The sequence below is a fragment of the Benincasa hispida genome, chromosome 2 (assembly GCF_009727055.1).
Source record: "Benincasa hispida cultivar B227 chromosome 2, ASM972705v1, whole genome shotgun sequence".
Taxonomy (NCBI): Eukaryota; Viridiplantae; Streptophyta; class Magnoliopsida; order Cucurbitales; family Cucurbitaceae; genus Benincasa; species Benincasa hispida.
Window position 1 is genome coordinate 13,601,448 of NC_052350.1, and position 14,453 is coordinate 13,615,900.

Below are 14,453 nucleotides of genomic sequence, written 5' to 3' on the forward strand. Positions count from 1 at the left end.
GTCCATTGGATATAACCAATCATCAGTACGATGACCCTTCACAGATGCTCGTAATTACAGCAGGCCAATTTACTTTTTGCCCCTGTAATTACATCTTCCTTCTTAAGTACCACTAATTCCTCTAATGAACAATACAACATAGTCCTACTATGTGTGAACACCTCACGGGCAATGAGAAGGTGCATAGCGCCACATCGTTCAAGCCCCGGGATCAGCCCTTAAGAGAGCAATCTATCTACTTACCCCTACTTTGGGGAAGGAGTGAACTCCATCTTGTGAAGCTTAGTTCCCAGCTCCCAAATCAGACGAATCCCTAAAATGGTAAGTTTGAGTCGGCGTTCTGTCCATTCGCACCCATGCAAATCAAAGGACCGCCCTCAGTGGCACGAGTTCTGATAACTTGTAGAAATACAAGTTATTTATATTGTTTTATTTAGATATTGCGGCTAAAAGAAAGGAAAGTTGCGTTGATAGTATACAAATTGGCTAAGAGATATGAAAATTATAAAATTTCGTAAATACACACCCACTAACACCATTGTGATGGTAGAATAAAAGGTTTCAGTCTTTGTTTTGCAAGAAATCGATCACTGCATGTGTTCATGACTCGAAAACAAAATAAACAACACATCTACGTCGCATTGCGCCCATCAATCAAGAACGAAGAGATGATCAACGCAATGACGAAACATGTGACAATTGATCAAGAGCTTTAGCGATCAACGCAATTTCAACCACATGCGGTAATAAAAAAACAACATCGTATGCGGCGATAGATTGAAGATGTGAAGAGCAACGCATTCGCGGACGATTCTAACAAGTGTACAGCTTTCAGTTGTGCATTTCTGATGGATTGATTGCGTAACATAAAGGAATTTTCCATTCCACCATTTCAGAAACTACCATAACTATACAGTGGGGACCACAAATTCAAATAGCCAAGGTCTCGCCTATAAATAGCTTCTTCAAATTCGTTGAAAGATATACATGAATATACACTGAGACTGATATTTTGATACTGAGAGAGAGTCTGGTCTGAAGCGACTTACAGAGTAGATCCGGGAGAACTCCGAGCAAAGAATTCTTTCAGTTCCCAAAGCCAAAGCTCTGTGCAAAGGTCAATTCTATCGGGAAAGCAAGTCTGAGAGGGAAGCCTTCCTCTCCACCACATCCACACGTCGGTAGCAAATCTCCGATCGGGATCTGTGTCAAGACGTTGACACTCTTTCCGTATTTGTTTCTATCCTCTATTTCATCTTCTANCAAGGATAGAAGGAAATTGCGTTGTTAAATAATGTTGTATAAGTGGAGCATTTGAAGCAACCAATCAACGCAAAGTTATGATAAGAATTGAGCGATATTGCCTTAGTGGAAGATATGCTTGAGGACAAGCATATATCTAAATTTGGGGGTGTGATAACTTGTAGAAATACAAGTTATTTATACTTTTTTATCTAGATATTGCAGCAAAAAGAAAGGAAAGTTGCGTCAATAGTATACAAATCGGCTAAGAAATACGAAAATTAAGAAATGTCATAAATACACCCACTAACACCATTGCGATGGTAGAATATAATGTTTCAATTTCTGTTTGCAGGAAATAAGTCACCACATGCATTCAAGGCTCGAAGACAAAACAAACAACGCATCTACGTCGCATTGCGCCCATCAATCAAGAACGAAAAGATGATCAACGCAATGACGGCGCATGCGACAATCGATCTTGAGCTTAGCGAGCAACGCAATTTCAACCGCATGCGATAATAAAAAACAACACCGCATGTGGCAATTGATCGAAGATATGAAGAGCAACGCATTTGCGGAGGATTATGACAAGTGTACAGCTTTTAGTTGTACATTTCTGACGAATTGATTGCGTAATAGAAGGAATTTTCCATTCTGCCATTTCAGGAACTATCATAACTATATAGTGGGGACCACATATTCAAAGAGCTAAGGTCTCACATATAAATAGATTCTTCAAATTCACTGAAAGACATACATGTATACATAGAGACATGCATATATTGATATTGAGAGAGAGACTGGTCTGAAGCGACTACAGAGTAAATCCGGGAGAACTCCGAGCAGAGAATTCTTCCAATTCCCTTAGTTGAAGCTCTGTGCAAAGGTCAATTCTACCGGGAAAGCAAGACTGAGAGGGAAGCTTTCCTCTCCACCACATCCACATGCCGGTAAGCACAAATCTCCGATTGGGATCTGTGTCAAGACGTTGACACTCTTTCCGTATTTGTTTCTATCCTCTATTTCATCTTCTATGTTCATCTTCTGTAATTCTTCATTCACAACATGTATCAAACGCTTAATTTTAGAATTAAATGTTATCATCCTAACCATTATCATCTATCTATCTCTTTCCATACTTTCATCATCCATTTTCTCCATGATGTGTTCTTAATCCTCAGAGTAAATAGCAAGAATTAAGCGAGTGAGTCAAATCTGTGTTAAGAAATCAATTGAGTTTAGCTAAAGTATGCTCGATGGCATCTTCACCTGTGAGAGCAGAAGTGAAGATGTTATTCCGCCTATCGAGAGAAGGTTGGAAGAATGTGTTAACTAAAGCGAGAAGTATTTTCAGAGATGGAAACAACCTTGCGTTCATCACGTTCATCTCTGTTTCACCATAGAGATATGGGAACGGCCGATCATCGAGGGGTGTACGCTAAGGGAAAGCGGAACCTTAGTTGCATCTTTAACATGATTGACAAACTTGCAATGTTTTTACTCTTTACTCTTTCTCTTTCTACTTCATTCATAAGACTTGCCATCGCATACATCGATTCTTTTGTACAACTTCACATTCAGTCCTCAACCCCAGTACCATGTATCATGTATCTTGTATCATGTATCATAGTAGTTTAGGAATTTACTTTATTAATGCATTTTTACTTTCATTGCAATTTATACTTCTGTATAAACCAACATTCTTTATTCATTATTAAAATCGGTCGCATGTATCACATAAGTATCACAATTAACGATAACAATTCCCGTGTTCGACCTCGGATCATTCTGAGAAACTTGCGTTGGAATTATACTTGGTTTCAGTGTAAGGAAACTTGTGACACGCATTACTTCATTGCATACTACGAGCATATCACTATCAACGCATATATTTAGACGTAGTATCGCATAAAATTATCTTTATCGCAAAGTACTTGAGCGCATATATAGCACATCATTCATGTCATTCACAAGCCATGCATTTGAGTTAGATAAAGATAAAAGCATTAAATTTCAGTCACCAAATTCCCAACTCAGGATTGAGATCATGTTACCTATGGTTATCCTAGTGAAGTGAAGTCTCAGTCATGAACGATGTTATATGACAAGACATTAACACTTCGAGGTCAAGTCTTATACAAACTCTTTGTATAGGACGCCGCCGCTCGCATGTCCACTACACGAATGATCAGGATCAGACCATCTGTGACATGTCACAACATTTGTAACAATTCCACAAAGTGGGCCGTGTCCGTAGTGTTACTAGGATAAGGTTTCCCTCCTATATCCATATATTACAAACTATATTTGTTGACACTGAAGACATGATCCACTTGTATGTCACTACATACATGCTTAAGTTACATAAAGACAACCAGGGATATTAAGTTTATTGGTTTGTGGTAAAATAAAAAACATCTAAATGTGCAAAGTCAAGTAGTGAAGTAAATATCATTTATATTATACATCACAAGTGTTCATACAAAGTTGTTTACAGACTATAGAACACGAGACCTTAGAGCACAAACCCCAATAATCTCCCACTTGTCCTAAAGCGAAGTGGGGAGTACAAGTAAACAGACCCAAAACAATAAACTAGGGCATAAAAACCCAGTGTAACAAAATCTCCCACTTGCCCAAGTCCAGTTCGGGCGGTTCCATAGACCCATGCTCTTAAGGTGACCCTCAAACACTGTAGCCGTGAGAGCCTTCATAAACAGATCAGCAACCTTTTGCTCTGAGGCGATCTTCACGACGATCACGTCTCCTCGATGCACTATCATGCGGATCGACTTTAACATGGCAACAGGTGAGAAAGTCTTCTCATAGTCGACTCCCTCCACCTAGGTATAACCCTTTGCCATAAGTCGAGCCTTGAAGGTTTGCACCTTCCCATCAGCACCCCATTTGCGCTTGAAGATCCATTTACAACCTATATTACCCCATGATCTATAAGATCCCATACCGAGTTGAAGTACATCAACTCCATCTCGAGATTTATGGCATTGAACCATTCATCCCGGTCAACATCCTCCATTGCCTTTTTATAGGACAACGGATCCTAAACGTCGCCATCTATCACCATAGCTAGGATTTCCATGAAACTCAGATAGCGATCAGGCGAGTTCGTAACCCTTCCACTGCATTGATGTTCCTTCAACTCTTGAGGTGGAACCGACCTACCAGATGAACTATCATCAACAATTCTGGTTGATGAAACAGGTTCTTCAACAATTCTTGTTGATGTTTCAGTAGTTTCTTTGGAAAGCTCACTTAACACGACTTTACTATGTGAACTGTGCTCCCTTATATGATCCTTCTCCAAGAAAGTAGCATTCGTGGAAACAAACACCTTGTTTTCGGACGAATCATAAAAGTAACCTCCTTGTGTACCTTTGGGGTAGCCTACAAAGAGGCACAACCTCAATCGTGATTCTAACTTCTTGGGATTTTCCTCAAGCACATGTGTCGGGCAACCCCATATGCGAAAGTGATGTAAACTAGCTTTATGCCCGTTCCACAACTTCAGAGGTGTTCTTGCAACACTTTTAGAAGGAACACAGTTGAGAATGTATACCGCAGTCTCCACTACAAAATCCCAAAATGAGTCCGGTAAGGAAGCGTAACTCGTCATCGAACGAACCATGTCCAACAAGGTTCTGTTTCTCCTCTCTGCTACACCATTTTACTGAGGTGTACGCGGTGCCAAGAGTTGGGAAACGATTCCATGTTCTAATAAATAGTCTTGGAACTCAGAATCCAAAAACTCTCCACCTCGATCTGATCGAAGTGTTTTTATTCGTCTATCCAAAGCATTCTCAACTTCGGCCTTAAATAATTTGAACTTTTCAAAAGATTCAGACTTTCATTGCATCAGATAGACATACCCATATCTCGAGTAATCATTAGTAAAACTGATAAAGTACTCATAGCCTCCTCAAGCTCGTCGTTCATAGGACCACAAAGGTCAAAATGTATTAATTCAAGAGGCTCTTTGGTTCGATAACCTTTTCCAGTAAAAGGTCATTTAGTCATTTTACCTTCAAGGCAAGATTCGCACACTGGTAATGAATTTTCCTCTAACTTGCTTAGAAGGACATTCTTCACCAATCTCTCAGTCCTACTAAGATTGATGTGCCCTAATCGAAGGTGCCAAAGTCGGGCATTTTCTTTTGGAGAAACTCGTTGGCATTTAGATTGAGTTACGATAGATTTAAACATCTCCATGTTATAGAGGGAACTTAAGGCTAATGGTCTTAGCACATACAAGTTATTTTCCAGTTTAGCTGTACAAATTTCAACACCATCCTTACGAATAAACGCTTTATTCAAGTTAAAAGAAATAGTGTAATTGTTTTGTAACAGACACTTCACAGAAATAAGGTTCCTTTTTAGTTCAGGAACTACAAAGATATCTTTCAATATAAGAAACCTATTTTGTAAAGTAAACTAGATGTCTCTTACTGTCACAACTGAGACGACGTGTCTAGTGCCTACTCGCAACGTCATCTCACCAGCCTCCAACTGTCGCCAAGATCTAATCCCCTTTGTCTGTCTTGGCCTTACCCTTGGCAGCCTTCTTTTCCTTTAGATAACGTGGACAAGTCCTCTTTCAGTGTCTGTCTAGGTTACAATGGAAACATTTTCCTTTTTCAACTGGCGGTGGATGCTTCTTCTGGGCGATAGGTGGCGGGTTAGTAGGCGCATTCCCTTTCCCTTTACCACCTTCTTCTTCTTCCCCTTTCCAGAGTTAGAAGTAAAGGTGCAGACTTTGTTCCTGAGATCGAACCTCGATAGAACTTTTTAGAGGACGAGACAACATTTGCCTCACCTTCTTTTTTCTCTTTACTTTTCAGCAAGGATTGGTAAGTCTGCAACTTGTTGAGGAGAATGGTGAGGGAGTAGTCCACTTTGTTAAGAATCATATTGCTAACCTGACTACCCTCATCAATTTTAAACCCATTCATCTCTACCACGTTAAAGTGGGCCATCATATTCAACACGTGTTCATAAATAGAGGTGCCTTCCTCCATTTTGGAGTTGAAGATTTGTTTCAGAACCTCATGTTTGAGCTGTCCAAACGGCTGTTCGAACATTCCCCGCAGGGATTCCATGATCTCATGAGCTGAGACCATGGACTCGTGTTTCTTGGCCAACATGTCACTAAGACTGGCACATTGGCCAACACGTCACTAAGACTACAAAGACATTCCCCGCAGGGACTCCATGAATTAAGTTCATCATTACGGTCATCTGATTTTGTAGTGAAGCAATAGCACCATTACTTGCGTCATTGTCTTTGAGTCTCAATCTCTGGTCACTCTCTCTCCAATATTCATGGTTCTTAGAGCTGCAATCCAAGATATTCTTCGCCTCGTCATACATTTTATCAAGCAGACCACCAACGGCTGCTGCATTGGCAGTAATCTGCAAAGCGGAATTCAAACCATGATAAAAAATTTCCATCTGAAGGTAGTCTGGCAACCCATTGTGTGGACAATCCCTGACCAACATTTTAAACCTCACCCAGGCATTGCTGAGCGATTCGTCCATGTCTTGTTCAAAAATTGTAATTAGTTTCCTTCATCTGCATGCTCAGTAAGTGGAAAGTATTTCTTCATAAACTTCTCCACGACCTGTTCCCATGAAGTGATCTCTCCTAGTTTGAGAGATGCGCCCATTTCTTAGCCTGATTACAGAGAGAAAATGGGAATAAAGTTAGTCGAACTTCTTCGGCAGAGATGTTTGGGAACACAAAAGTATTGCAGATTTCAATAAAGCTTCAGAGGTGGCGTGCGGGTCCTCGCCACGCCTTCCTCCGAATTGTCCTATAGTCTGGATCATCTGCAGCACCACCGGCTTCATTTCAAATCGGCTTCCGTCAAGGGTAGGCCTCATGATTCCTGGAGAGAAATCATAGAGGTTTGGCGATGCATAATCCCTAACGGGTCTATTTCGATCGTTTGCCAGCAGGATTGGATTCGCCATGACATTATTTTCGTTTGGTGCTCCATTTCCAGGCTGCTCCGCCATCTCTTCTTTATCTAACTGTGGTTGCTGTTGCGGTATCTCAATCTTCGTCTAAACGTCCTCTCAATCTTTGGGTCATAATTTTCCAGAGATTGAGAGGCTGCAAAGAAATCAGAAAAATTATCGTTAGCACACTATTTTTCCGAAGTCCCTGGCAACAACGCCAAAATATTGCTGCTTAATTTTATGAAATGAATTATGGATGATATGCTATGGTGAAATTGCGTTGAGCACTCAAGTTTTCTCAGCAAAATCCAAGTGTAAACTCCACTGAATTTCCTGGTAAGTCCAGGGTCGAACTTAGGGACTTGTGAAAATAGGTTGCATTGGTAATTTTTAGGAAAAATTTGCGGTAACCAAATAAATAAATTGTTCTTAAGGTTGTTGTTTACGATGATAGAAAAGAAATAAAAAATGCGACAGAGTTTAAAAAGAGTTGGTAAACAGAAGATACGATGACTATGCGGTGAACGGGTTGAGAAGGGTTTCGGCTAACACTTCCTAGGATGCGTTCATGCTTTGCGATCAGGCAACATGCATACAATAGTAAACCATCTCTCGATGCGAATGCTACAGCTTCTAATGCTAGAACACATGCGATATATGCGATAAGTCTATAGAACCTACTCATAAGCCTCTATTCTTATTTATGCGATGATAGAATGACACACACATAAATAAGGCGACCACATAATATCATTCCTATCTCTAGGATGCATGCTATGCAGGTAGGGAAATAGAGCTTATCTCTAAGTCCTTATCTCTTGTTTATGCAGTTCTAATCTTACTCTTTCGAGTCTAGATTCTAACCTAGCTCTCTCGAGTCTTAGGTTCTTTCTTCAGACTCTCTCTCGAGTAGCTCTAAAGGGGTATTTTCCATAACATATCACAAGATAATCACAAGCAATGAACTTCCTAAGTCATGTTAACTTAGTTCTTCTCAACCCATTCAACTAGTTTAGCTACTCATGCATGCTAAGAGAGTGAACAGATGTAGAATAAGAACTTCCATTGTATAAATATAAAGATGAAGTACAAAATAACAATGCAAGTATAGAATAAAAGGCTTGGTAGCAATCTCTTGCTTCCTAGGCTTTTACACTGTTTTTCTACTCGTGCTCAAAAGATAATCTCGCTCTCGCGAGAGTCGGCTCACTCTTTTCTTCTACGCCTCAAGGTTCTCTCTCAATTTGCCTTGAGCAATCTCTGGCGTCACCACTCTTCTCTTGCTCCGCCTTAAAATGAAAGGAAGACTATAAAAAGACTTGTGAACCTTCCAGATGGGTGAACAAAAAAATAGTTGAACCCCTTTTTTGAAGGATGCCTTTGGTATTTATAGAACTTCTAGGATGAAAGACGGCTTCTCTCTCATGATTTCGCAGATGGGACGGCTTTAATTCCTGACTGATGCGCCGAATATTTGTCACCGAAAAGCTGAATGTACTTGTTCGTTTCGGCTGTCAACTTATGTAAGACCCTAAATCTAAGGTGAAAGGTTATTAGGAGAAGGAAAAAAAAAGTAATAAAGATATTGGGGCAAGATGAAATGGTGAAAGCATTAGTATTATGAAAATAAAAAGGATCAAAAGGTGGCCAACGCATGTGGAGGGCCAAGCTCATTGAACGCAAGGCCTAAGAGTACATGGGAGGTTGGCTTCATGTTGCACTAATCTTTGGAAGCAAGAAGGCTTGGGCAATGGCCGTGGGCTTGCACGCAGCTAATGTAAGGGCATGCACAAGCATGCGGACACGGGCAAGGCATGCGTTAGAGGCATGCGTCGAGCGGGCATGCCAAGCGCCCCTGCCTATGCATCGAGTGGGCATCACCTAGTATTTGATCGCAAACGATGAAATTCACAATGTCCGCATACCAGGGAACATTAATGTCTACTGACATCAATAGCTCATCGGGGAATCTTTCTTCAATATCTTTTTCTTTCCCTTAAACCTTGCAATTCTCTAATCTTGAAAAATGATCAGTGACTTGGTTCTCGGTGCCCTTTCGGTCTTTGATTTCTAGGTCAAACTCTTGCAATAGCAACACTCATTGTATAAGTCTCGATTTTGCATCCTTCTTTGTCATCAAATACTTGATCGCAGAATGATCCATATACACCACAACATTTGTTCTGATTAAGTACTATTGGAATTTCTCCAGTGCAAATACCGCTGCGAGCATTTCCTTTTTTGTGGTTGAATAGTTCTCTTGCACATCATTCAATGTTTTAATTGCATAATAAATAAGATGCAATACCTTGTCCTTGCACTGACTTAATACCGCGCCCACAGCATATCCGTTCGCATCACACATCAACGCAAATGGTTGCACCCAATCCGGCGTAACCAAGATGGGTGCAGTGATGAGCGCATCTTTCAATGTGTTGAATGCTTTGGTGCATGCATCATCAAAATTATATTCTCGATCAGCTTCAAGCACTTAGGGGCCTTGTGATCTGGAAGAAATTGCGAATAAATCTTCTATAAATCCTAGCGTGTCCCAGAAAGCTCCTAAATGTTGTCACGTTCACTGGTGAGGGTAGCTTGGAAATTGCGTCGATTTTCACTTGATCAACTTTCAATCCTGCTTTTAAGATTTTATGACCCAAAACAATTCCTTCTTCCACCATAAAGTGGCATTTTTCCCAGTTCATAACAAGATTTGTTGCCACGCATCTCTTCAAGATCTTTTCCAGGTTAGATAAACAGGAGTCATAATTGTTGTCGAAAACTAAAAAATCGTCCATGAACACTTCGACTGACTCCTCCAAGTAATCTGAGAATATTGCCATCATGCATCGTTGGAAAGTGTCTGGCACATTACAGAGTCCAAATGGCATGTGTTGGAATGTAAATGTACCGAATGGGCACATGAAGGTTGTCTTATCTTGATCCTCCGGTGCAATTGCTATTTGGTTGTACCCTGAATAGTCATAAAAAAAACAAAAGAATTCATTCCCCGCAAGTCTGTCTAACATCTGAACAATGAACGGGAGTGGGAAATGGTCCTTTTTAATGGCCAAATTTAACTTACAATAATCCATACAAATTCTCCACCCCATTGTAGTTCTTGTGGGAATTAATTCATTCTTGTCATTAGTGACGACTGTCATCCACCCTTTCTTCGGAACACACTGCAATGGGCTTACCCAGCTGCTATTAGATATCAGGTAGATGACACCTGCGTCCAGCCACTTCACAATTTCCTTCTTCACTACCTCCCTCATAGCAGGGTTCAAGGTTCGTTGCCTTTCTATCGATCCTGTCTTTCTTTCTTCCAGACGAATCTTGTGCATACAGTACGAGGGTTTGATTCCTCGAATGTCTGCCAAGGTCCATCCTAAAGCCTTTGCATTATTTCTCAGGATCTGAATGAGTGCATCTTCCTTCTCCTTACTTAGGGAGGCAGAAATGATAACCGGTAATGTGTTGTTACCTCCTAAGTAAGCATACTTGAGGTGCATAGGCAATGGCTTTAACTCTAGCATAGGTGGTTCTTCCAAAGATGGCTTGATGCATTGTGAAGTTTGTTCAGATAACTTGAGTGGTTCAAAGTTTGATTCAACATAAATTGCAACGCAATCCTCCTCCAACATTGCGCCAATTTCACAATTTTCTTCCTCTAGCTCGTGCCAAGGTTCTTCCCGCAGTTCCTCAATATACTGGCAATTCTCCATATCATTTGGGTACTTCAACGCATTGAAAACATTGAACATTACTTCCTGATCGTCGACCCTGATGGTCAGTTCTCCTTTTTGCACATCGATCAGTGCTCGCCCTATTGCTAGGAATGGGCGACCTAAGATGATAGGCACTTCCCTGTCAGCTTTGTAATCCAATATAATAAAGCCCACCAGGAAGATAAACTTGTCCACTTGCATGAGTACATCCTCTATCTTGCCGTCAGGATGTGTTATCGATCTATCGACCAACTGTAATGTGATCGTTGCTGGTCTTGCATTGTTGATATTCAGCTTTTTAAAGATCGATAAAGGCATTAAATTTATGCTCGCTCCTAAATCGCACAGCGCGTTCCCAACCTTCTTCCCTCCTATTGTGTAGGGTAATGTAAAACTCCCAGGATCCTTCATTTTGGTGGGCATATTATTTTGAAACAGTGCGCTGCATTCATACATTAATGCAACGGTTTCATTTTCCCTGATCTTTCTTTTATTAGCTAAAATATCCTTGAGAAATTTTACATAGCTCGACATTTTCAGAGCTTCTATAAGGGGAATATTGATGTGTAGCTGTCGGAGAACGTCCAGGAACCTCTGAAATTGCTTACTATCATCTTTCTTTTTCTGCCTGGACGAAAAAGGTGGAGGATCCCGCCTTACTTCCTATTGAGTTGGTTGTTTGTTAAGGTCCTGTTCTTGTTGCGTTTCATTATCTGGAGGATGCATTAATTTAGAATTCAAGTCTTGAGAAGCTTCATCTTTTGTAGGTGAACTTGCTTCTGAACTGGTAATCTTTCCACTACTGATTGATTGGTCACCATCAATAGTTAAATCTGCTGGTATTGTTGTAGAATCTGTTACTGATAGCATAGGGGTTGTTTTACCATTCCTCAATGTCACTGTGTGACATTGCTCTTTGCCTCATGACCCCGATGCTCCTGAACTTCTAGGCAACGTATCAGGCACTTTATTTTTCAACTCAATTGCAAGCTGTTCAATCTGCTCTTCTAAACCTCTAAGGGAGTCAGCTTGTGATTGTCTAATTGCCTCGCTCTTTTTGATATAATGCTTCAATGAAGTTTCCAGAGACGAGGTATTGCAAGAGGTATCATATAGGAACGGTTAATCATAGGGTGATATACTTTGAGAGTTGCCTGGGCTACCTTCCTGATTAATGAAGATCGGAGAGTTGCCTCGATCCCCTTGATAATTGTTCTGATGGAAACTATGGCTCCCCTGGTTGTGATTCCCGTCCCAACTTAAAGCTGGGTGATCTCACCAACCAAGGTTGTAGATGTTGCCAAATGACTCATTATGGACAGAGTATACGGCCTGTTGATTCCACGGGCAGACTTTTGCTAGATGTACCTCCCCACATTGAATGCAATTCAATACGGCCACATGCATCAACGCATTAACTTGCACTGAACTTTGAGAGAGATTTCTCTGTTGATTAGCCACCGTCTGAAGGAGAGAGGTCATCGTGGTCATTTGATCTACCAGCGTGCTCATTGTATCAGTTGACATGTCAGCACTTTCTACTCTTTCTTGCTCTAGACCACTTTCCTCAAACCCGATATCAATCCACTCATCAGAATGTCGCGAGATGCGATCTAATATGCTCCTGGCTTTCGTATATGATCTATCCATCAATCCTCCTACTGCGGAGGCATTGGTAACTGCTTGCGTTGATTGATCTAAGCCATTGTAAAACGTCTCCATCAGGATGCTATCAGGAATCCCGATATGCAGACAACTCTTTACTAATTGTTTGAAACGCACCCAATTGGTGCTCAAAGTTTCATAACCCTTTTGCTCAAAATTTAACACATCCCTCCGTCTCTTTGTGTTGACGGCTGGAGGGAAAAATCTGTTCATGAACCTGTCAACAACCAGTTCCCATGCTTTAATTGTCACACCCCCTCCCTAGCCTTAGCCCTCAAGACCGGGAAGGGAGCGTGAGGGTACACCAGTAGTATTCCAAGACAACATTTAAATTTAACATTTCCCCCCTATCTATTAAAGATTTCAACATGTTTACAACACTCTATCTAACTTTCATACACATAGTTCAATTTCCTATATTCTTTATTACATGAGAAACCTGCCCTGAGAATTTACCAAGTCTTGGTGTGATGGTGGTTAGTAGACTCCTTCCTGAACGTTCCACTTTGCTACCTTGGGGGGGGGGGGTGATATAAGAAAAAATTTGGAAGAGTGTGAGCTACTAAGCCCAGTGAGGGTTCTTTTAGAATAATAATCACTTTCCAAATCATGTTTTTGGGAAATCAATCACATAATCATAATCCCAGTATAATTTATGCATGATCATGTATATATATTCATTCAATCAATATCCTCCAGTTCCATGTTATACGTGGCATGCTTATATCATGGACACATTATCACAACTTTTCCCACTTTTCCCGCCAATGTGCACACCGACAATTCTTTATCCCACTAGTCATGCTTAGGTACTTGACTATATTTTCCGCTGGTCGTCACCGACTATTATTTCCCGTCGACCGAGGCCGACTATATTTTCCCGTCAGGCACCTTTTATTAAGCATGCTAACTTATGTAATCTGGGTATAATCTCAGTTTCCATAGCAATATCACAAACAATATGATGGCAATCAACATAACATTATAAGCATGTATTTTGCACTTACATATGCATTTATTCACATATCAAAGCATAAAACTAAGTAAACACTCACCATCAGCAAGTTTTTCCACTAAAATCACCTTTAGAATACCCTCCCTACTCAAAATTAGCCTCTTTAGAGGTTATTTGGTCTGAGATAGGCAGTTGGGCGTTGAGCAATAGGCAGAGTGGGCGTGCTACGCCACACAGGGGGCTGGCGCATTTAGGTGTGCACTGCGCTGGGCGTGATGCACCGCACGGGGGAGGCTGCTGCATTGGGCTGGCGCACGGGATGCGTCAAGTGGTGCACGCGCGGATGGACGGACATAGCGCTGCATGCGCGCAGGGTGTGGGCTGGCTGTGCGTCCGGCTGACTAGATGCCTCACCAACGCAACCTTGTTTCTTTTGATCTCCAATCAACTTGGCAGCCTAATAACTCAAACGTCACTCTCTTAATATGCTCTCAACATATGATTTAGGTGCTGGTATGAATGAATTCCCCTTGCCCAACTCCCCTATTTATAGCCATTTCAGACTCACCCCATGTTGACAACACAACTCCCATTTGTCTCACTTTGGAGCTGCCAACATTCAGTCTACCCAGCTTATCCTTCGCCTAGCCTTGAGTTGTTCTTATTTCAGCTTGCTAGCCAAAGTCTCCTTTTCTGCATGAAATCTCCTTCACCCACCTCCTAATTGGGGTGATAAGACTTTAATTGCATGAAATCTCCCTTAGCCACCTCCTACTAGAATTTTGTGTGATCCTTCTTTTGCCACCTAAATCACCTAAATACCTCACATATTTCTCTACTTAAATTGTTTAAGTCTTATATTCGTATATCCTTGGCATCCT